This window comes from Oryctolagus cuniculus, chromosome 6 (genome assembly GCF_051225735.1).
Source record: "Oryctolagus cuniculus isolate XC-2025 breed Fujian yellow rabbit chromosome 6, ASM5122573v1, whole genome shotgun sequence".
NCBI classification, from domain to species: domain Eukaryota; kingdom Metazoa; phylum Chordata; class Mammalia; order Lagomorpha; family Leporidae; genus Oryctolagus; species Oryctolagus cuniculus.
Window position 1 is genome coordinate 43,637,490 of NC_142872.1, and position 23,600 is coordinate 43,661,089.

General features: G+C 39.9%; 1 long non-coding RNA gene across 13 annotated transcripts in view; it reads left to right on the forward strand.

Moving 5' to 3' along the window:
* Positions 1 to 4,180: 4,180 nt before the first annotated feature.
* LOC149126128 (uncharacterized) overlaps positions 4,181 to 23,600 on the forward strand; it is a 119,195-nt gene continuing 99,775 nt past the window's right edge. For 4 of the 13 annotated variants that reach the window (XR_016236440.1, XR_016236442.1, XR_016236439.1 and 1 more), the window contains exons 1-2: positions 4,517 to 4,781; positions 7,685 to 7,798. This is a non-coding gene — a long non-coding RNA (uncharacterized LOC149126128). The other 9 variants (XR_016236436.1, XR_016236433.1, XR_016236431.1 and 6 more) reach the window with 8 other exon arrangements.

The following is a 23,600-nucleotide window of genomic DNA, read 5'->3' on the forward strand; positions in this document are numbered from 1 at the left end:
GTGCCAGGACTCAAATCCAAGTACTCCACTATGGAATTCACGTGTCCAAAGTGACATCTGCTGTGTCAATACCTGTCCCTTAACTGGCATTTTAATGTCTAGGTCAAACATCTGTCCCTCTTCTCAGTTCTTTATCAGATCATGTAAGGATGCAGATGGGATCTGAGGCTGCTAAAATGAGGGGCTATACTGGGTCTAGAATTCATTTTGAAAGATGTAGTAAGCCGACAAATAGTAGCTCAACGAGCTGAGGCGGTGGATTTGCAACAGCTTACAGAAAGACTGTAGTTTAGTTTGATGTTTCCCAAATTTTAAGGTGCATTAAAGAGGAGCTTAATGGACTCCACCCAGAGATTCTAATTCTAGTCTCTATGGGGGTATGTATCAGAAGTCTATGTTTTAAGTAACACCGGGTAATTCTCATGTCTGTGGATCTCCAACCACATTTAGAGCCACACTGATCTAGCTGATAAAAATTGTCCCCTCTGTCCTTATTTACTGAGTGAACACTGGCAGGTTCTGGGACTGATTTTCCTTCTCTGTAAAATAAGGATAATAAACTCATTGAGTTATTATGAGCTGGTGCTCAAGAAAGAATTGTGATGTTGTTACCATCATTGTCATAAGCATCATTAGTTATCATCATTAATAATATTGGTACACAATAGGTTTGTCTTAAATCAACATTTCTTCCCTAGGGATAATGCATTGGTAGTATTACACTAGGATGTGCCTAACATGTTACCATTCAACCCTACGAGGGCTTTTGATAAATTAGGTTTGAAGACCTTGTAGACACATGAGAGGTCTTATCCTCTATGGTCACTGAGCAGAGTGATGCCAAGGCCATGAGGATCCAGTCCCATGATATGGGAAGGTGTTGTTGCCTGAGGCCAAGTAGTTTGTGCATTTAGGGAGTGCTACTGTAACAGGTAGCACCATGGGCAAAGAAACTTACCCTTGAGGGAAATCTGTGAAAGGCCCCCCAAATTTGGGGGAACCGAGACTGTGGGGAGCAACTCGGACTAGACCAAGTTACTGGAATTAAGACTTATTCTGTGCATCTGCTCTCCCACAATATGGCGCTGGGAGAGGAGGAAACAACTTCTACACAGCTGCCTCCAGTTCGACCAATAACCTGCAGGAGTGATCCTGCTCCTGATTGGAGGAGAGCAGTGTACTCGGCATGTGGGTAGCAGAGTTGGGATTGGTGGAAGAGGACTATAAAGGAGGAGAGAGACAACATGCACCAGGAACATCTAAGGGGAACATCCGGATAACATCTGAGCAGCCCCCGAGAGAGCTGGCCGGCGGTGTGCCACTCCCCTGCGGAACTGGGGAAAGTGGCAGGGGGAGCCGCCCTTCCACGGAGGTGGAAGGATCGGCAGCCAACCCGGGAAGGACCAGCAGTAAACCTGGGGAGGGCCAAGCAGACAAAAGAACAGCGCAGGGTCCTGTGTCGTTCCTCCGCGAAGAGGGGGAGCGACAGAGACGATGTCAGAGATTATGTCATTTTGTCCTAAATCATGTGGGATTATTTTTATGTATTCATCCCACAAGCATTACTGTGTACAAAGCAATGGGTGATGTACTGTGGGCTATTTTGGCAAACAAAAGGAATGCTGTTCTGCTCATAATCCAGGGGGGAAGATGGACATTGAACAGAATATTGTACATGGGAAAAGTGTTATTAAGCAGGAAGCCAGGGAACCCTGGAATCACATAATGTGTTTGTGTGTGTGTGTCTAGTAATTTAGAAGGTGAATGTTAGGGATATCTCCCTCCAGACATGATACTTAAATTGTTACCTGGAGAACAAGTAGGAGAAGAGTTGTCTGGGGGTAGAATTGGAAAGGCCTGCGGCTGGCGGGAGACACTGGCATTTCTTTCTTCATCTTTTTTTAGATTTCTTTATTTATTTGAAAGGCGAAGTTACAGAGAAGGAGAGGCAGAGAAAAAGAAGTCTTCCATCTGCTGGTTCACTCCTCAAATGGCTGGGCCCATCCGAAGCCAGGAGTAAAGAGCTTTTTCCAGGTCTCCCACATGGGTGCAGAGGCCCAAGCAGTTGGGCCATCTTCCACTGCTTTCCCAGGCCATTAGCAGGGAGCTGGATGAGAAGTGAAGCAGCCGGGTCTTAAACTGGCACCTGTATGGGATGCCGGTGTTGCAGACGGTGGCCCGCTATGCCACTGCATCAGATCTGACCTTGGCATTTTCAAGAAATTAGAGAAGTGCAGGTTGGGTGTCAGGCAGAGTATGAAGTAGAGAAGGAGAGGTGTCAGTAAAGCACTTAGGACTGTGCTTGGCACACAGCAAACCAGGTCATCTTTTAGTATCATTGTCTTTGCTATCAATCCAAGGAGCAGTTAGAAGTCATTGGGGGATTAAAGCAGGGAGGTAAATTGATGAGATTTTCATTTTAGGACATTTAATGGCACTTATTAAGGACTATAACCTGGTGAAGTATTCAGAACTTGAAAGGGAGAGCAATTCAAGTCTTCCCTATACCCTGGATCTGGCAGGGAATTAGTTCTCCCTTTTCCCTTAGACACCAACTTTTTGAGTCCAGGGAGCCTAATATGGATTGTGCTACACTGAACATGCATTAAAGCCTTCTTTTACAAAAGGGTAACTGTTGAGCTAGAGATCCTGACTCAGGATGGAGAATCTACAACTTGATTCTTCCCTGAATATGCAGAATAACAAACTTGGACCAATATCAAAATAAGAGCACTCATTGTCCATTTGTTGTCACAAGTTTGAATCTTGCCCTCAGCCACCTGCTGTCACTCAGGGAGTCTGTCAGGAGGCTAGCAGTGCCTTGGCTCTTTACAGAGGTCAAGCCTGCAACCCCATCATGTTTCACCAGTGGGTCTGCAGAAGGCCACACAACTAAGTCACGTCTAGTGCCATGCCTTTCTTCCTGTGGCATGTTGTTGTCTTGGTTGCTTTCTGTATCAGAGATAATGGATTTAAAATCTCATTACTCTTTACATCATAGCAGGTGGGTGTCATCAACCCAGTAAATTTGGCATGTCTTCCCAAAAGGTATTTCAAGCTTGTGGAAGACAAAATCTGCAGAGAGACCCTTATGCATGTGTGTTTAGAAAATTTAAGAACTGCTAGGGCATGTTATGGTTTGGATCTTCAGCGTTTCTCCATGGAAGGGCTTGAGTTCTCCGGTGGCAGGATTGGGAGGCACTGTGGACCTTTACTAGGTGTGGCCTGGTTGGTAGGCCCTTGGTCTTTGAGGGTGTTCCTTTGAAGTGGGCCATGGAGCCCTAGTTTCTCTGCCACTCTTTGTCCTCTTTCTGTCACTCTCTTTGCTTGTGGCTTGAGATGTAACTACCTGCTCTGACACATGCTGTCATCATTGTTACCTGCCACCTTCACTGGACGCCACACCAGTAGGACTGCCCAAACTAGGAGTGCGAGCCTTTGAAACTGTGAGCTAAATAAGCCTTTTCTAAATTAGCTGCCTCTGGTACTTCATTGTAGTAATGCAAAGCTGATTAACACAAGGCATATATGGAGAAAAATATTTTATGAAGAAAAATTGAAAAAGCTGAAAGGGGAGAGTAGCAATACATATGCTTACCATAATCCTTAGAAATGAGTTCTAAATGAATCTAAAAGGAAGAATAAAAATAAGAAAAAGTATAATGGGTTTGCATTCTAAAAGAATGTCAGTTGTCTTCAATAAAACCAACATATTATCTGAAAAATATATGAAAATGTTCTTCCAAAAGTTCATGAAAAAATGGAATTAAAAGATAAATCCATTTTGGTACAAATTATTTTTGAAATCCATACAGATTTGTTTCATAATAAGCATTTTCCCGGAACATTTTGAAGATCTTTTATATGTATGATTTTAAATTTTTTGAACCCAAAAATCCCATTTTCCATGAACTTTTTGAAGTATCCTCAAGTGTAGCTAGGTAAATAAAAAATCAAACCACAAAATGAACAGTGAAGTTAAAGGCAAGGCAGGAAGACCTGGCGGTCTCTGACAAAGCCCTCTACAAAGTCCAGCTTTATGTGAGGTTCATTTTTTTTTTTTTTAGCGTGGCTTCATTATTTTAAGACAGAAAACCAGGGGACAGAGATCCCACTTACCACCCATGCCTCTCAGGCCTCCCTAAATGTGATGTCCAAGCCTTTTTAGCATGACCTGTATTGACAAGAGCTTTCCTGGAAGCACCTGGGAAGTCTCTAAGCAGAAGCAGCTGTAGCCAAAGTAGCCTTTGATGAGTTTCTAGGCCAAACTGTAGGGGTTTATAAAACTCCTTGGAGAATGACTGTGTGTCGGAAAGGATAAGTTAGTTAGCTGCTAATCCTTAAAAGATTCGGTCTATTACTGAGCTATTCTTAGATGGTTGAACCTGCCATGTACCATACAAGGAGGCAAAAGCATTGTTTCCATGAATCCTTGTGAAAGTTAATTTTCTGTTTCACCTTGGTTGGGCCATGGCACACGGAAATGTGTCCAAACATTATTCTAGGTATTTCAGTGAGCGTGCCTTTTTTTTCTATTAATAATAACATTACCATTTAATCAGTGGGCTTTGAGTCAAACAAGTATGTCCTGTTAGGTAGGTCTAATCATCTCATCCAATCATTCGAAGCCTTTGATAGAACAAGGACTGACCTCTCGTGCCCAAGAAGGATTTCTGCCGGCAAGCTGCCTTCAGACTCCAACTGCAACTCTTTCCCAAGTCTCCAGCCTTCCAGCCTTGCCAGACAGATTTTGATCTTGCTATATATACCTCCACAATCATGTGAGTCAATACCTTCATTTGTGACTCTCTCTGTCTCTTCAAGTCCTTTTGGTTCTGTTTTTTTGAACAACTCTGGCTAATACAGCTGGGATAACAATCTGTGAACGCTGTATTACGGTTCAGTGGTTAAAGACATGGGCTCTGGAGTCAGCCTGTATGTCCAGCTTAGCTCCACAATTCCTGTCTGTGTGATTCTGAACAACTGAACTTTCTATGAGTTTTAGGATCTTGTTTTGTAAAAAGAGAGGATATTAGAACCTATCTGTGTTTATTAGGAATACCTCAGCTGTAACTGATAGAGTAGAATTCAAAATAGCTAATGGTAGTACTCCTGAAATTTTGATAGATACTGAAGTCTTTTTCTTTTTGAAGATTTTATTTATTTATTTGAGAGGTAGAGTTACAGACAGAGAGGCGGAGAGACAGTGAGAAAGGCTTTCCATTTGCTGTTTCACTCCCCAAATGGACCCAAAGGCCAGAGTTGAGCATATGAGAAACCTGGAGCCAGGAGGTTCTTCTGGGTCTCCCACATGGGTGCAGGGGCCCCAGAACTTGGGCCATCCTCCACTGCTTTCCCAGGCCATAGCACTGAGCTGAATCAGAAGAGGAACAGCTGGGACATGAACTGGTGCCCATATCAGATGCCAGCACTGTAGGCAGAAGCTTAACCTATGCCACAGCGCTGACTCCTGGTTTTGGAGTCTTAAGTGGAAAAAAAGAAGGTGGGGAGGAACATTTTTTTTTAATTTTTAAAATTTTATTTATATAGATTTTTTGCTTTTGTACCTTCTGTACCTGGAGAAGAGTTACTGTTGCTTCAGGAACAGCTGGATCAAGTGCTGAAGGAGGATCTTCCAGAGTTTTCTCTCGATTTTCAGGCTCTGCTGTTCTTTTTGTTGGCTTTTAGGCTCCCTAAAGATCCAGAATTTCTTCTTAACAGTAGAAAAGCAAAAAGAAGAGAGCATCCTCCCCAAGTACTTTCAGAAAAAAAGTTCTTTCATTCGTTTGTATTTGTTGGCCTTGGTTTTGGTGATGGTTTACTCCCAAGTCCATCGTAATGGGCAGGTGAATGCAATACTTTCCTGCACCTTCAGCCAAAGCTGTGTGGGATTAGACTCCAAACCCTTTAGCCTTGAGGCATTTAATCATCACAGGCCAACTTGAGCCAGGCTTTGAAAAAACCCATTGGATCTTTGAAGCTTTGGATTTAGTCTGTGCTGTGAGATATTTTGCTTATTAAGTAGTCCCCATTAATGAAGTGTTTCCTGGGAGGTCTTCAGAACTACCTCTTTTTTTGTAATTGAAAGTTTTAATTGAGTTTAAATTAGACAACGTGACCATAAAACAAGAGAAATAAAATAGGGCAAATAAAAGAAAACCTGCAGAGGAAATTAAATTTGTAAATGCACTTTGGGCAGGGGCATGTGGGTGAGCTGGGATTAAATGGCTCATCTTTGAGAGGGACCTTGGCTGCTTGCTAGAAGTAAATGACCTTCTCCAATGCACTAAATGGCATCCTAATGGCCTAAAAAGCTTAATACACCTCCCCAATTCATTCCTTACTGATCAGTAGGTCCATTGAGTATAATGCACTTCCCTATATACCCAGAGTAAATGACTAGAAGATGAGAATGTAGAAGGAGTTATTAAACTTTAAGCCAACATAAAGATTTATGTCATGAACTTTTCCCTTTCACGATGTGTTTTCTGACAGGCTTGATTTTAAAGACTATGAAAGACTTCCAGCTTATTGTATAAAGGCATTTTCAGAACTATAAATGATTGGATAATGACCTAAGTCATCTGAGCATGTGGGAAAGAACTTTCCTCAGAAACAATTTCTGGCGTCTTAGCTAAGGGAAGCTCATTATTACCCATGATTAGATTCTTGTGATTTTTTTTTTTTATTCTGACCTGTAGCACCACACATCATTCTCTGTGAGTCAAAATGAATAGCAAAAGCAAACATGGTCACATTCATCACACAAGTGTATTTGTTTTCTGGACTTCTGGAGAACGTTTCCTGGGTGGTAAGTCAACCATGTTGAGTGCTGATTTGGAGAGAGTGGCTAGTCCACTTGGCATAGCCAATTTTATCCTCTTTTATGCCAGTCACCCAGAAGACCATTTGAAAGTCCTGGGTAGCATTTATTTCCCTTGATGGATTCATTCTATTCTGGCAAGAGAAAATGTTTCTATGTTGCCTCTGGTATGCAATTAACTCAAAAATTGTCCTTTGGAAGTGTCTAACCTTATTGGGCTGGCTTTTGATATTAAAATGAAGATGAGGATTTTTGTTTACCTTTGGATTTTGGTGAAATGGGTAAATTTTTCCAAGATTGATTCAATTGTTATTTATTGAGTTCCTATTATGTAGTGTGCGTGATGTGGTGCTAGGGCCAGAGAATGCAGTGGTAGAGCAAATTTTGTCTATCTGCCATTCCATAGAGCTTAATGTTCAGTAAGAGAGTAAGATAAAAAATTCAAATCTAGCTATAAATTATAATTGTGTTAAGTGTTATAAAACAAATGAACAAGAAACAAGGGGAGAAGATGTGAGAAATGTCATATTGGTTGGGGAGTGAGAAATACATATATATACTCATATACTTGTGCAATAAGAAATTACCTCTGTTTTAAGGGAACATTCATCATTTCTTTCTGAATTCCATGTTCAAGTGAATAAAGGAATCTGGGAATCATGTTACTTTGGATATAGATTTAGGTTGACATTTGTTGGATTGTATGAACATTTTCAATTATTTAATAATCATGGAAATTACCAAAGTGGATTAGGAAGATCAAATATGCTTTACAAATGGAAACAAATGCTAAACACACACACAAACAGTCAAGAATGAAATTTATTTTTCTCCATGTACTTTTTTTTTTTTTCTTTACAGGCAGAGTGGACAGTGAGAGAGAGAGACAGAGAGAAATGTCTTCCTTTGCCGTTGGTTCACCCTCCAATGGCCGCTGCAGCTGGCGCGCCACGCTGATCTGATGGCAGGAGCCAGGTACTTCTCCTGTTCTCCCCTGGGGTGTAGGGCCCAAGCACTTGGGCCATCCTCCACTGCACTCCCTGGCCACAGCAGAGAGCTGGCCTGGAAGAGGGGCAACCGGGACAGAATCCGGTGCCCCAATTGGGACTAGAACTTGGTGTGCTGGTGCCGCAAGGTGGAGGATTAGCCTAGTGAGCTACGGCACCGGCCTCCATGTACTCTTGCTAAATGTAATTTAAACACCTTTGAGATCAAGAATTATTTTTGTATACTTAAGTAGAAGTAAATCTCAATTAATATTGTTTTAGTCACTTACACCTTTGCACACATAGTGTCTATGCTTTACCAGCCTGTATTCATTATGCTCCTCACCACTTCCATTCCATTTATTTTGCAAGATTTTATTGAGCACTGTACTTGTTACTCAGCTTGGACTGTGATAACAGAATATCAAAGACTGGGTGGCTTATACAGCAGAAATTTATTTGCTCATAGTTCTAGAAGCTAATTCAAGATTAAGGTGCTCTCAGGGTTGGTTTTAGTGAGGCCTCATTTGCTGCCTGCAGTTTGCTCTCCCTTCTTGACTGTGTCCTTACATGGCCTCTTCTGTGTGCCTGACCAAGAGTGATTGAGCTCTGGTGTCTCTGCCTCTTCTTCTCAGGACACCAGTCCCATGGGATTAGGGGTCACACTTTTGAGTTCATTTTTAGTTCATTTAAATTTAATCATCTCCTTAAAGGCACTATCTCCACATTGGGGTTATGTCTTCTATGTATAAATTTGATGGTGGTGGGAGCGTAAATGAATCTATAACAAGGACTCAGTGGTGTGAAATCTACTCGAGGCACCAATGAACAGCAGTGAATAAGGCAGTCACTCTCCCTCCCCTCACGGAGCTTCCAGTTGCGTTAGGTGGATACATAGTAAACCAGTGATTGTAAAGGGAATAATTACTGTTCTGGCAAACACATCTTGGGGAGAAAACGGATTTTTGCAAAGCCCAAAGACAGCATTTGTCTAGCAGCTTTGGAAATAACACAGAGGTTAGCAAGAGTGATGCAATCATATGATTAAGTTCTTAATTCCTAGACTTGGAGCAGATTGTATGTAGGTGACAAAGAAAGATAATGAACTGCAAAAATAGAAATAGCGTGTGTGTGTGTGTGTGTGTGTGTGTGTTTAAAGAACAGCACTGTATTTCCATTCCACATTTGGAATTGCTTCTGCTAACATGAAAATTCATGCGTGAATGGGGTTCATTTTATAACAGTTGTTACTGCCAAAAGAACAGATGTTAGAGCACTGTCTCCCTAATTATTTCAAGACAATCATTCAGTTAGGAAAATCCAGTTTTTGCTATCAGAGATAACATAGGAGGAGGAAGGAATGAGTGATGGCATAGGTATTTTAGGCTGTTAGATAATCTTGATATTTCTGCTTCCCAAAACACCTCCCCACACTTCCTGTCCTTCCCACATATAAGAGGCAGAGTTTCTCATTCCCCCTTTCCTGTCTGAAATCCTCCATGACCCTTCTAGGTGGGTGTTTTGACTATGTTTATAATCATGAATGGAACTTGAACTTGGCATCTAATCACAAGCTGTACTAGGCTCACACACTCATTCATATTGCTCACCTGTCTGCCTGGAGCAAACACTAGGCCAAGACACAGAAGTATTGGTAAAACAGCTCTATTTTATGCTCAGGGGTCTTATGGAAAATAGAGTGGATGCAATTCCTCCAAATGGAGGAAGAGTGGGATTCGTTGGAATAGTCATGGATGCTGATCTCCACATTGCCTGTTGATGATCATCATATCAAAGACTGGTGTCTCTCCACCCTCATTTGCCCTCTCTTGTGTAACCATTACAGATTCAATCTGGAACTGGACTTGGAAAACAAAAGGTAAGGGGAAGGGCATGTAGGAATGTTCTCTACTGAAACTCAGTGACAGAATCAGAAGCGAGGCAGGGAGGAAAACAGGGAGATGGTCAGAGGAACCATTAAAAAAGAATTGTGTTGTGATTTAGCTCCTTAAGGCTTACTCTTTGTGTAGGATCAAATACTTCAATAATATTCTGTTTCTTTGTCATTTTTTTCTCTCATCATTACTCCCTTGGCACATGTAAACCTCATTATGATTGCTTTTAGATGACAAAAATGTCCATGTCTTAGAAACATTGCAGTTAATTTTACCATAAGTGATATAAAATAGGCAAGAATGGAGACTATTACAACTTGTCAGATCTTAATATTATGTAAATATGCAACTGACCTATTTATGTAACAAAAGAAATAAGATATCTCAGATGCAAATAGGAGCTTCCTGTATACCCATTCTTTACCCATTCTTTTTTTTAATTTTTTTTAAATTTTTTTAAACTTTTATTTAATGAATATAAATTTCCAAAGTACAGCTTATGGATTACAATGGTTCCCCCCTCCCCCATAACTTCCCTCCCACCCGCAACCCTCCCCTTTCCCTCTCCCTCCCCCCTTCCATTCACATCAAGATTCATTTTCAATTCTCTTTATATACAGATCAGTTTAGCATATATTAAGTAAAGATTTCAACAGTTTGCACTCACATAGAAACACAAAGTGAAAAATACTGTTTCAGTACTAGTTATAGCATTAAATCACAGTGTACAGCACATTAAGGACAGAGATCCTACATGAGGAGTAAGTGCACAGTGACTCCTGTTGTTGACTTAACAAATTGACACTCTTGTTTATGGCATCAGTAATCACCCTAGGCTCTTGTCATGAGTTGCCAAGGCTATGGAAGCCTTTTGAGTTCACCAACTCTGATCATATTTAGACAAGGTTGTAGTCAAAGTGGAAGTTCTCTCCTCCCTTCAGAGAAAGGTACCTCCTTCTTTGATGACCTGTTCTTTTCACTGGGATCTCACAGAGATCTTTCATTTAGGTTTTCTTTGTTTTTATTTTTATTTTTCAGAGTGTCTTGGCTTTCCTTGCCTGAAATACTCTCATGGGCTCTTCAGCCAGATCCGAATGCCTTAAGGGCTGATTCTGAGGCCAGAGTGCTGTTTAGGACATCTGCCATTCTATGAGTGTGCTGTGTATCTCGCTTCCCATGTTGGATCATTCTCTCCATTTTTTATTCTATCAGCTAGTATTTGCAGACACTAGTCTTGTTGTGTGCTCCCTTTGGCTCTTAGTCCTATCATTATGATCAATTGTGAACAGAAATTGATCACTGGGACTAGTGTGATGGCATTGGTACATGCCACCTTGATGGGATTGAATTGGAATCCCCTGGTATGTTTCTAACTCTACCATTTGAGGTAAGTCAGCTTGAGCATGTCCCGAATTGCACATCTCTTCCCTCTCTTATTCCCACTCTTATATTTTACAGCGATCACTTTTCAGTTAAGTTTCAACACTTGAGAATAACTGTGTATTGATTACAGTATTCAACCAAAAGTATTAAGTAGAACAAACAAACAAAAAATACTAAGAGGGATAACGTATTAAGTTGTTCATTAACAGTCAGGGCAAGGGCTGATCAAGTCACCATTTCTCATAGTGTTCATTTCACTTTAACAGGTTTCCTTTTTGGTGCTAGTTAGTTGTCACCGATCAGGGAGAACATATGGTATTTGTCCCTTTGGGACTGGCTTATTTCACTCAGCATAATGCTTTCCAAATTCCTAACAGGGATCACTTTTCAGTTAAAATTTAAACACGTAAGAATAATTGTGTGTTAATTACAGAGTTCAACCAATAGTACTAGAACAAAACAAAACAAAGAGAAAATACTAAAATGGATAAAGTATTACATTGTACATCAACCGTCAGGACAAGAGCTGATCAAGTCACTGTTTCTCATAGTGTCAATTTCACTTCAACAAGTTTCCCCTTTGGTGCTCCGTTAGTTGTTGCCAGTCAGGGAGAACATATGATATTTGTCCCTTTGGGACTGGCTTAATTCACTCAGCAGGATGTTTTCCAAATTCCTCCATCTTGTTGCAAATGACCATGTTTCATTGTTTTTGACTGCTGTATAGTATTCTATAGAGTACATGTCCCATAATTTCTTTATCCAGTCTACTGTTGATGGGCATTTGGGTTGGTTCCAGGTCTTAGCTGCAATAAACATTAAGGTGCAGTCAGCTTTTTTGTTTGCCAATTTCATTTCCTTTGGGTAAATTCCAAGGAGTGGGATTGCTGGGTTGAATGGTAGGGTTATATTCAGGTTTCTGAGGAATCTCCAGACTGACTTCCATAGTGGCTTAATCAGTTTGCATTCCCACCAATAGTGGGTTAGTGTCCCTTTTTCCCCACATCCTCTGCAGCATTTATTGTTGGTAGATTTCTGAATGTGAGCCATTCTCACCGGGGTGAGGTGAAACCTCATTGTGGTTTTGATTTGCATTTCCCTGATTGCTAGTGATCTTGAACATTTTTTCATGTGTCTGTTGGCCATTTGGGTTTCTTCTTTTGAAAAATGTCTATTGAGGTCCTTGGCCCATCTCTTTATTTTTATTTTTATTTTTATTTTATTTTTTGACAGGCAGAGTGGACAGTGAGAGAGAGAGACAGAGAGAAAGGTCTTCCTTTGCCGTTGGTTCACCCTCCAATGGCCGCCGCGGCCGGCGCGCTGCGGTCGGCGCACCATGCTGATCCAATGGCAGGAGCCAGGTACTTATCCTGATCTCCCATGGGGTGCAGGGCCCAAGTACTTGGGCCATCCTCCACTGCACTCCCTGGCCACAGCAGAGAGCTGCCTTGGCCCATATCTTAACTGGGTTGTTTGTTTTGATCTTGTGGAGTTTCTTGATTTCTTTGTAGATTCTGGTTATCAACCCTTTATCTGTTGCATAGTTTGCCAATATTTTTTCCTATTCTGTCGGTTGCCTCTTCACTTTCCTGACTGTTTCTTTTGAAGTACAGAAACTTCTCAATTTGATGCAATCCCAAATGTTAATTTTGTTTTTAACTGCCTGTGCTTCAGGGGTATTTTTCAAGAAGTCTTTGCCCATACCTATATCTTGCAGTGTTTTTCTAATGCTCTCTAGTAATTTGATGGTGTCGGGTCTTAGATGTAAGCCTTTAATCCCTGTTGAGTGAATTTTTGTGTAAGGTGAAAGGTAGGGGTCTTGCTTCATGATTCTGCACGTGGAAATCCAGTTTTCCCAGCACCATTTATTGAATAGACTATCCTTACTCCAGGGATTGGTTTTGTATCCTTGATCAAATATGAGTTGGCTGTAGATGTTTGGGTTGATTTCTGGTGTTTCAATTCTGTTCCATTGGTCTATCCATCTGTTTCTGTACCAGTACCATGCTGTTTTCATTACAACTGCCCTGTAGTATGTCCTGAAATCTGGTATTGTGATGCCTCCGGCTTTGTTTTTGTTGTACAAGATTGCTTTAGCTATTCGAGGTCTCCTGTGTCTCCATATGAATTTCAGCATCATTTTTTCCAGATCTGAGAAGAAGGTCTTCGGTATCTTGATTGGTATCGCATTGAATCTGTAAATTGCTTTTGGGAGAATGGACATTTTGATGATATTGATTCTTCCCATCCATGAGCATGGAAGATTTTTCCAATTTTTGGTATCTTCTTCTATTTATTTCTTTAAGGTTTTGTAATTTTCATCATAGAGATCTTTAGCGTCCTTGGTTAAGTTTATTCCAAGGTATTTGATTGTTTTTGTAGCTATTGTGAATGGGATTGATCTTAGAAGTTCTTTCTCAGCCATGGTATTGCCTTTGTATACAAAGGCTGTTGATTTTTGGTCATTGATTTTATACACTGCTGCTTTGCCAAACTCTTCTATGAGTTCCAGTAGTCTCTTAGTAGAGTTCTTTGGGTCCCCTAAGTAAAGAATCATATCATCTGCAGAGAGGGATCGTTTGAGTTCTTCCTTCCCAATTTGTATCCCTTTAATTTCTTTTTCTTGCCTAATAGCTCTGGCTAGAACTTCCAGAACTATATTGAATAGCAGTGGTGAGAGTGGGCATCCCTGTCTGGTACCAGATCTCAGTGGAAATGCTTCCAACTTTTCTCCATTCAATAGGATGCTGGCCATGGGTTTTTCATAAATTGCTTTGATTATATTGAGGAATGTTCCTTCCATACCCAGTTTGCTTAGAGTTTTCATCATGAATGGGTGTTTTATTTTATCAAATGCTTTCTCGGCATCTATTGAGATAATCATATGGTTTTTCTACTGTAGTCTGTTAATGTGGTGTATCACATTGATTGATTTGCGAATGTTGAACCATCCCTGCATACCATGGATAAATCCCACTTGGTCTGGGTGGATGATCTTTCTGATGTGTTGTTGCATTCTATTGGGCAGAATTTTATTGAGGATTTTTGCATCTATGTTCATCAGGGATATTGGTCTGTAATTCTCTTTCAATGCTGCATCTTTTTCCGGCTTAGGAATTAAGGGGATGCTGGCTTCATAGAAAGAATTTGGGAGGATTCCCTCTTTTTTGATTGTTCTGAATAGTTTGAGAAGAACTGGAGTTAGTTCTTCTTTAAATGTCTGGTAGAATTCAGCAGTGAATCCATCTGGTCCTGGGCTTTTCTTTGTTGGGAGGGCCTTTATTACTGTATAAATTTCTGTCTCAGTTATGGGTCTGTTCAGGTTTTCGATGTCTTCCTGGTTCAATTTAGGTAGGTTGCATGTGTCCAGGAATCTATCCATTTCTGATAGGTTTCCCTGTTTGCTGGCATACAGGTCCTTGTAGTAATTTCTGATGATTCCTTTTATTTCTGTGGTGTCTGTTGTTACATTTCCTTTTTCATCTCTGATTTTATTGATTTGTGCCTTTTAATTTTTTAGTTATTTGGGCCAATGGGGTGTCAATTTTGTTTATTTTTTCAAAAAACCAGCTCCTCGTTTGGCTGATTTTTCGTAAAGTTTTTTGGATTCAATTCTGTTGATTTCTTCTCTGATTTTAATTATTTCTCTTCTCCTACTAGATTTGGGTCTGGTTTGCTGCAGATTTTCTAGGTCCTTGAGATGCATTGAAAGCTCATCTATTTGGTGCCTTTCCAATTTCTTGATGTAGGCATCTGTTGATATAAACTTTCTTCTTAACACTGCTTTTGCTGTATCCCACAAGTTTTGGTATGTTGTACTTTATCCTCATTTACTTCCAGAAAATTTTTGATTTCTCTTTTAATTTCTTCTATGACCCATTGTTCATTCAGGAGCATGTTGTTCAATCTCCATGTGTTTGCATATGCTTTAGGGATTCCTGAGTTGCTAATTTCCAACTTCATTCCTTTATGGTCTGAGAAGCTGCATGGTATGATTCTAATTCTTTTGAATTTGCTGAGACTTGCTTTATGGCCTAGTATGTGGTCAATCCTAGAGAAGGTTCCATGTACTGCTGAGAAGAATGTAAATGCTTTCTGTGTAGAATGAAAAGTTCTGTATATATCTGTTAGATCCATTTGGGCTATAGTGTCATTTAAATCTACTGTATCCTTGTTGATCTTCTGTCCTATCTGTCTATTTCTGAGAGTGGCGTATTGAAGTCTCCCAGTACTATTGTATTGGGGTCTTAGTCTCCTTTTAAGTCCCTTAACAAATCTTTTAAATAAACCAGTGCCCTGTAATTAGGTGCATATACATTGATAATCGTTATATCTTCCTGTTGAATTGATCCCTTAATTATTATATAGTGCCCCTCTTTGTCTCTCCTAACTGTTTTTGTGGTAAAGTTTATGTTGCCCGATATTAAGATGGCTACGCCTGCTCTTTTTTCATTTCTGTTGGCATGGTATATCTTTTTCCAGCCTTTCACTTTCAGTCTGTATGCATCTTTGTTGGAAAGATGTGTTTCTTATAAGCAGCAAATAGATGGGTTATGTTCCTTTACCCAATCAGCCAATCGGTGTCTTTTAACTGGACCGTTCAAGCCATTAACGTTCAATGTGACTAATGATAAGTAGTAACTTTGCCCTGCCATTTGCCAAAGATATTTTCTGATATATGTTTTGAACTTCCTGTGAACTTTTGGTGTGAGATTTCCTTCATTTACCTTCTTTCATATTGATGACCGTGTTTCTGTGTGTAACACATCTTTTAGCATCTGTTGCAGGGCTGGACGAGTAGTGACAAATTCTTTCAATTTCTGTTTGTTGTGAAAGTTCTTTATTTCACCTTCATTAACAAATGAGAGTTTAGCAGTATATAATATTCTTGGCTGGCAGTTATTCTCTCTTAGTACCTGGGCTATATCTCGCCATTCCCTCCTAGCTTGTAGGGTTCCTGATGAGAAGTCAGCTGTGAGTCTGATTGGAGATCCTCTGAGAGTAATCTGACGTTTCTCTCTTGCACATTTTAGGATCTTTATGTTTCACTGTGGTGAGTTTAATTACAACGTGTCGTGGTGAGGATCTCTTTTGGTCATGTTTATTAGGGGTTCTATGAGCTTCCTGCACTAGGATTTCCCTGTCCTTCTCCAAACCTGGGAAATTTTCTGCTAGTATCTCACTAAAAAGGCCTTCTAATCCTTTCTCCCTCTCCATGCCTTCAGGAACTCCTAGAACCCGAATGTTGGTTTTTTTAATAGTATCCTGAAGATTCCCGACAATATTTTTTAGATTTCTAATTTCCTCTTCTTTTCTTTGGTTTGACTGTATCCTTTCCTGTTCTCTGTCTTGTAAGTCTGATATTCTCTCTTCTGCTTCACCCATTCTGTTCGTAAGGCTCTCTAATGTGTTTTTCATTTGATCTATTGAATTCTTCACTTCATTATGATTTCTCGTCACTATCACAGTTTCCTGTTGTACTAGTTGTTTCATTTCATTTTGATTCCTCCTTAATATTTCATTTTCACAAGAGAGATTTTCTATCTTGTCCATTAAGGATTTCTGTAGTTTGAGAATTTGTTTTTGAGAACTTCTTAATGTTCTTATCAATTTTTTGAGATCTGCTTCTTGCATTTCTTCTATCTTATCATCTTCATAATCTTGAATTGGGGTGTCTATTTCATTTGGGGGCGTCATAGTGTCTTCCTTGTTCTTGTTCCCTGGCTTTTGCGTTTGTTTGGCATGTTGGAGATATTCTTTGTTTTGTTTTTTTTTTTTTTCTTGTTATACTATGACTCTAGATTAAGAGGACTGTCTGCTTTTGATGGATCCTTAGAGGCTGTGATGGGTGTGGCCAGAGAGCTCTGGTTCTACAAGGTTAAGGGTGTGCCAAAGGTGATTCACCCTGATTGTTCTGTTGCTCTCTCTCTCTCTCTCTCTTTTTTTTTTTTTTGACTCACTTGTGTATACCCATTCTTTTTCTTTTTTTTCTCCTCACCCATTACAGGAGTAACTACTATTGTGGGTTGAGTGTTTTTACCTATCACATTTCTAGATTTCTAGATATTTATCAATGTTATATAATATTGCTTTGCAATTTTGAAATCTTTATGTGAATGATAACAGCACATATGGCCTCTGAACTTTTATCCTCTGCATTTAATATTTTGAAATTAATATGTCGTGACACAAGCAGCTCTAATTCATTCACCTTTACAGCTGTAGAGCAGCAAATGAACATACTTCAGTACATTTTCAGGGGGAATTTTTGGTATCTTTATATTCTCTATTCAGTAATACAAATATAAATTACCAAGGACCTTTTTCTGCAAAAAATACAGTTTATTTTTCTAGATTTGTTACAGTATTAAAATTTATAAATAAAAATTGTCCATATTTGTGGTATATAAGGCATTGTTTAGATATATGTATATATTGTGAAGTGCTTGCTACAGTCAACCTTATTAACATACCCATCACCTCCCATACTTAACCTTTTTTTTTAAAGGATAACATTTTAAGATCTATTCTCTTAACACATTGCAAGTTACAACCCGGCATTGTGAGCTGTGATTACCATGCTATACATTAAATCTACAGAACTTACTCATCCTGCACAACTGAAACTGCACATCTGTCCAGCAGGTTTCCTTCAGCTATAATGATTAATGCTCAAGTAGCATTAATCCTTCTTCCTTGTGTACATACGTGTGAGCTTCTCTTGAGTATATGTCCAGAACTGTTTGTTAATTTCCTAGCAGTACTGTAACAGTTACTGTAAACTGGTGGCTTAAAACAGCAGCGTTTTATTCCTTACACTTCTGGAGAACAGGAGCCCAAAATCAGAGTGTTCACTTTGTACTCAAGAGGCTTGAAGGGACATTCTGTCTTTTGCTTCTTCCTGCTCCTGGTGGCTGTTGGCATTTTTTTTTTTTTTGCCTGTGGCAGTGTCACTCCCATCTCTGCCTCTGTCTTCACATGGCCTTCTCTATGCCTCTCTTCTGTCCATGTGTTTCCTTCTACTTACAAATACACTGTCATTGAATATGCTGCCAACCTGGATAATCCAAGATGATCTCTCCTTAAATACCTAAATTTACTATGGCTATAGAGACACTTTTCCCAGATAAATATTACATTGACTGGTTATGGGTAGACATAGATCTTTAAAAATTTTTTAAATGTATTTTCATTTTATTTGAAAACCAGAGATACTGAAACAGAAACAACCATAGAGGGATCTTCTGTTTGCTACTTCACTCCTCAAATGCCTTAAAGAACCAGGCAGGGAACTAAATCTGGATCTCTCACATGGGTGGTAGGGACTCAAGTACTTGAACAGCACCTTCTATCTCCCAATAGCAGAACTCTGATATGGGGTTCAAGTGTCCCAGGTGACACCTTAACCACCATTCTGTATGCCTATCACTAGGTGGACATGACTTTGGGGAACTACCATACAACCCTCTCAGATGGTTTCCCAATCTCAGCACTATTAATAGTTTGAGACAGAGAATTCTCTGGGGATAGGGACACCCTGTACATTGTAAGATGTTTAGCAACATCTGTAGCCTCCACCTACTAGATGTCTGTAGTATCTGTTCTCTCCTCCCTGGCTGTGACCACCAAAAATGTCTCTGAGCATTGTCATGTGTCCCCTCCTCTACCATTGAGAACCATTGTTCTAGGAGAATATTGTCAGATGTTGGGATATGAGCATTTACAGCTTTACCGGGTATTGTCAATGGTTGTACTACTTGACATTGTCAGATATGAACTTTTATTTTATGCTATCTCATTGTTAATTTGTGTCTTCCTATCTATATGGTAGGCCCCTTTTAATTCATCTATTATTCCTTTGGGTTTCTTGGTATATGAATTGCTTCTTTCAACCCTTTGTCCATTGTTTTCCTTTTTGACTTATTGGAGCTCTTTATGTATTCTGAAGACTCATCCCTTTTCAGTTATGTCTACTACTAGTATTTTCTCAACTGTAGCTTTTATTTTAAATATAACATTTATTGAACTTGATGTTGTCAGTTTATCAGTTCTTTTCAATAGTTTGTGGTATTCCAGTTTCCTAACATCTATTTTATGATTAAGTATGCTGTCATACTGTTTAAGCAAAAGACTGTGGAGACTGATCATGTCTGAAAAGTGTTAGCTGTGGGGAGGCAGCCTGGTACATTGGAAACGTACAGAACTTCAAGTGAGAAGACTGTTGTCTCTTTCTGTTCTACAGTAACTGTGTATTTTTGAAAAATAACCACTTTGTGTTTCCTTGCTGTTCTAATGGAACTTATACTTTAGAAACACCCTTTTGTATTATAGTTGAGATTACTTAGATTGTAGTGAAAGAAAAAAAACAAAGGAAATATACATTTTCTACAAATCAATAACAAAATATCTGTCTGAAGCACGCATTTTCTCTTCTGTTTTTAAATATATTGGTACAAAGGTTTGCAGAGTAAACCTGATTATGCCTTTTGTAGTATCAGAATAAATCCAAATAGATATGCATACTTTTCTTTAAAATATTTATTAATTTAAAAGGCAGAGTTACAGCAGGGAGGGATGGAGAGAGAGAGAGAGAGAGAGAGAGAGAGAGAGAGAGAGAATGAGAATCTTCCATCTGCTGGTTCACTTCCCAAATGTCTGCAACAGCCAGAGCTGGGCCACACCAAAGCCAATAACTCAGAAATTCTTCTGGATTTCCCATGTGTGTGCAGGGGCCCAACCACATGGGCTGTCCTCTGTTGCTTTCCCAGGTGCCCTAGTATAGAGCTGATTTAGAAGTGGAGCAACTGGGAAACAAACCAGTGCCTACCCATATGGGATGGCAGCATCACAGGTGGTAGCTTAACCCAGGATGCCTCAGTGCCAGCCCCTGATATGCATAATTATTAGCATAGGTATATTAATTACATTTTCCCTATAATTAATTTTAGAAATTCCATTGTTGGTTAGTATAGTGACAACTAGTTGGTACTCTTCTGTTGAGTGCTGTATTTCCCTCTTCAGGCATACTTTGCTAAACTTGATTTCAATTTAGTTGATGCCGTGCATAAAATTTTCTTCAGCCAACTTGGAGATCCCCTCAGATTCCCACAACTACTATGTTTGCTTTCCTGGACTTCATAGTTAAAATCTTTATTGTTTGACAAATTCATTTTCACAGTTTTACTTCTAAATATTTTTATTATGAAGCCAAAGTTTGCATTCATCTTAGTCATAATAATACAAGACTACTTGAGGCAGAATGTCAGACAAAGGAAAAGGATAGAGAGATAGAGAGATAGATAGAGAGGTAGAGAGGTAGAAAGGTAGAGAGGCAGAGAGAGGTAGAGAGGTAGAGAGGCAGAGAGAGGTAGAGAGAGAGAGAGAGGGAGGAAGAGATCCTCATTTGCTGGTCCACCTTCCAAATACCCGGAACTCCATCTGTGGCTCCCACATGGGTGTGAGAGATCCAAGTATTGGCCCATCTTGTTACCTTCCCAGGTACATTAGAAAGAAGATGGGTTGGAGTGGAATAGTCATGACTTGAACTGGCACTCCAATGTATGATGTAGGCGTCTGAAGAGGAGACACGAAATATGCTGTGCAGCAATGCCTGCCCCTGTGATAACTGTTAAATTCAATTGCTGATATGTCACAGCGTCTCTAACTGCTATATATTTATGTACTAAAGTTTGTGAGTCTTCACTTTTCATTTGTGGATATGAACTGAGACCTTCAACTTCTGATCCATCAGCAGTGACATATGCCAATTTCCTTCTAGTCAGTTTAGGAGTTTGACTTTATATCACATTCAACAGGGGTGACACTTCTGGCCTACAGTGTGACAGATGACCCTCATGGAGATCATGGCACCTAATAGATCATCTAACATGAGCAGCTCTGACACATGACCAAACTCCTTAAGCATTAAAAAAATCATGTAAATCCATGCCATATTGAAATCTGTCATTTCCAATAAGTGTCCACCGCAGTCATTGGCAGTTTTGGCAATTGCTGCCAATGATGCTGAGGACAGAGAATCAGGCTACATTCCTGTGGAATAGTTCACATCCATCATAAGAGAAGTCAACAGAATCTGCGGAAGAAAGCAAGGGATGCTGAAAAGAGCATTTTCCTTTCTTCTTGACCTGTCCAAAATTTGTTAGGCTGCTTTACAGTACCGAATATTCTAATTATCACATAAAATATAGCATATAACTAGCTTAGTGATATCTACATACACACATATTTAGTAAATCTTTGTTAAATGAACAAGCAGAAAGATCATTAGCTGATTATTACTATGACTGGTTACAGCATTAGGCTTCTTGTTGATTCATGCACTCCCTGACCTGTTTGACAAATAGTTATTGAGTCCCAACATTGTACCAGGACCTAGACTAGGCACTAGGGATTCATTGTGAGCATGAGCACTCTCTGTGCTGGATAAAACATGTAATCAATTGAAGGAGAGAACTGTTGAATAGTCTCACAAAGACATTTAAAATCCCAGCTATGCTAAGTGCTACAACAGACACATGGTGCTTGAGGGCTTGAGCAAAGGTCAGGGAAGGCTTCCCCAAGGAGATGGAAGTTGTGGAAGTTGTGAGTTGAGAGTGAGTAGGAGCTAAATGCAGCAGAAGAGAAATGAAATAAACAGTCCAGAGGAAAAGCAGTGTGTGCCACAGTCCTGTGGGGAGAGACTGGATGGTGCTTTGTCAGACTGGCAGAAGAACAATATGCTGTGCTGCTCCTGAGGTTGGAGAGACACAGGGGTCAGAGTTCACAGAGCCTTGTTACGTATATTCAAGTGTTGTGTTTTAGAAAAATGAGCTGTTAAAGAACTGAAATGGGAGGACAACTTGTTGAGGTTTGTGTTTCAAGAAGATGATTCTGCTATACAAAGAATGGTGTTTGGAAGGGTTAAAACAGGCAAAGGCAATGAAAGCCTGGCAGGTGGCTAGCACTATGCAGTTAGTGGTAAAATAATCAGATTATGCTGGGTTATCTGTCCAGTCACAATGTAAACACCAGGGTCTTTCAATGTGGAAGGGGAGGGGGTGCAGAAGAGTTGGTATTAGTAATTAAAGGAGAAAGACTTGCCAGTCCTGGCTTTGAATGGAAGGGAGTGTCTAGCCATGGAATAGGGGGGAGTTCTAGAGCTGGGGAAGATAAGAAAACAGATCTTCCCCTAGAGTCTCCTGAAATGAACACAGCTTGGCTGAAAACTTGATAGCCCAGGGAGACCCATTTTGGGATTCTCATTTCTAGGACAGCAAGGTAACACATTGGTGTTGTTTGAAGGTACTACCTTTGTGGTAATGTTTTACGGCAGCTATAGGAAGTTAAAGCAATCGCCTTGAGAGACACTAGAGATAGGGCATAAAACTGAATGAGGAAACTTCAATATGTAATGGCCACATAGGAAGGCTACGTGCACAAATGAGACCAGGAAGATAGAAAGGGGGGAAACTGGGAGAATGTATGGTTCTGGAAGTGGAGGGAGAGTATCTATTGAGAAATATTCATTGGGTTGGGTGACAGGTACTCGTCAGTGACCTCAGTGAGGGTTGTTTGCTTGGTGTGAAGGGAGCCCAGTCCAGGTTGGGGTAAGATGTGGTGCGACTAGGTGGGGTGTATGAACAGCTTTTTGAAGTTTGCTTTTGCAGTGGAAAGAGATTGTGGAACTGATTAACTTCAGACTATGTTTCTGAAAGAAATTTGGCACTGTTGGAAATTGAGGCTTGGTAATTCTAGTTTAGCATCATCCCTGCTTTCTACCCATTAGAAGCCAGTAGCATTTTTCTCCCTCAGTTGTGAAAACTTCAGATGTTTTTAGACATTATCAAATGTACTCTGGAAAAGGGGTGCAAAATGCTCCTGGCAGAGAACCACTGTTTTGGATAGAAACATGGAATTTCCAGAGTTTGATTTTGTCCAAGTACATAACACTTGCATTTTTCTTCCCCCTGAAGTTTAAAAAAGCCATCATATGACTAGAACATAATTTGAGTGGATTCTTTAAGGCTCATATCTGTAGAAGCACATCATTTGTTGGCTACCTACCCTGAACTGATTTATAGTGATTTTGTGTAAATGGTATTGTGCATGCTGTCATACAAGAATGAAAAGGTGAGGCTTTGATGGACTCCAGGGTATATTCAGAGTGGGATTTAATTCTCCCTTTGCCACTTAATCTAGATCAGTGACTGAACAATAATTGAACTGCATGGTTCCATGAAGTTACCCCTTACTCCAGGATCATCTGCCTACAAGAATTCTAATAGCATTAGCTGAAATCTCAGAGCAGGTGCCTATCAAATCATGTTGGAATATTTCACACTGAGAAAAAAGTGACAGTGTCTGAATTCCAACGTGGTTCACGTGACACTTGAGAAATTTAATGGGAAGTGCAGGCTGAACCTTGTTTTTGAGTTTGAGGAAAAGAATTGCTTAAAAAAATTTTTTTTGCTTATGTTGAATCTTAGAAATATGAAGACTATTTCTCTTACCACC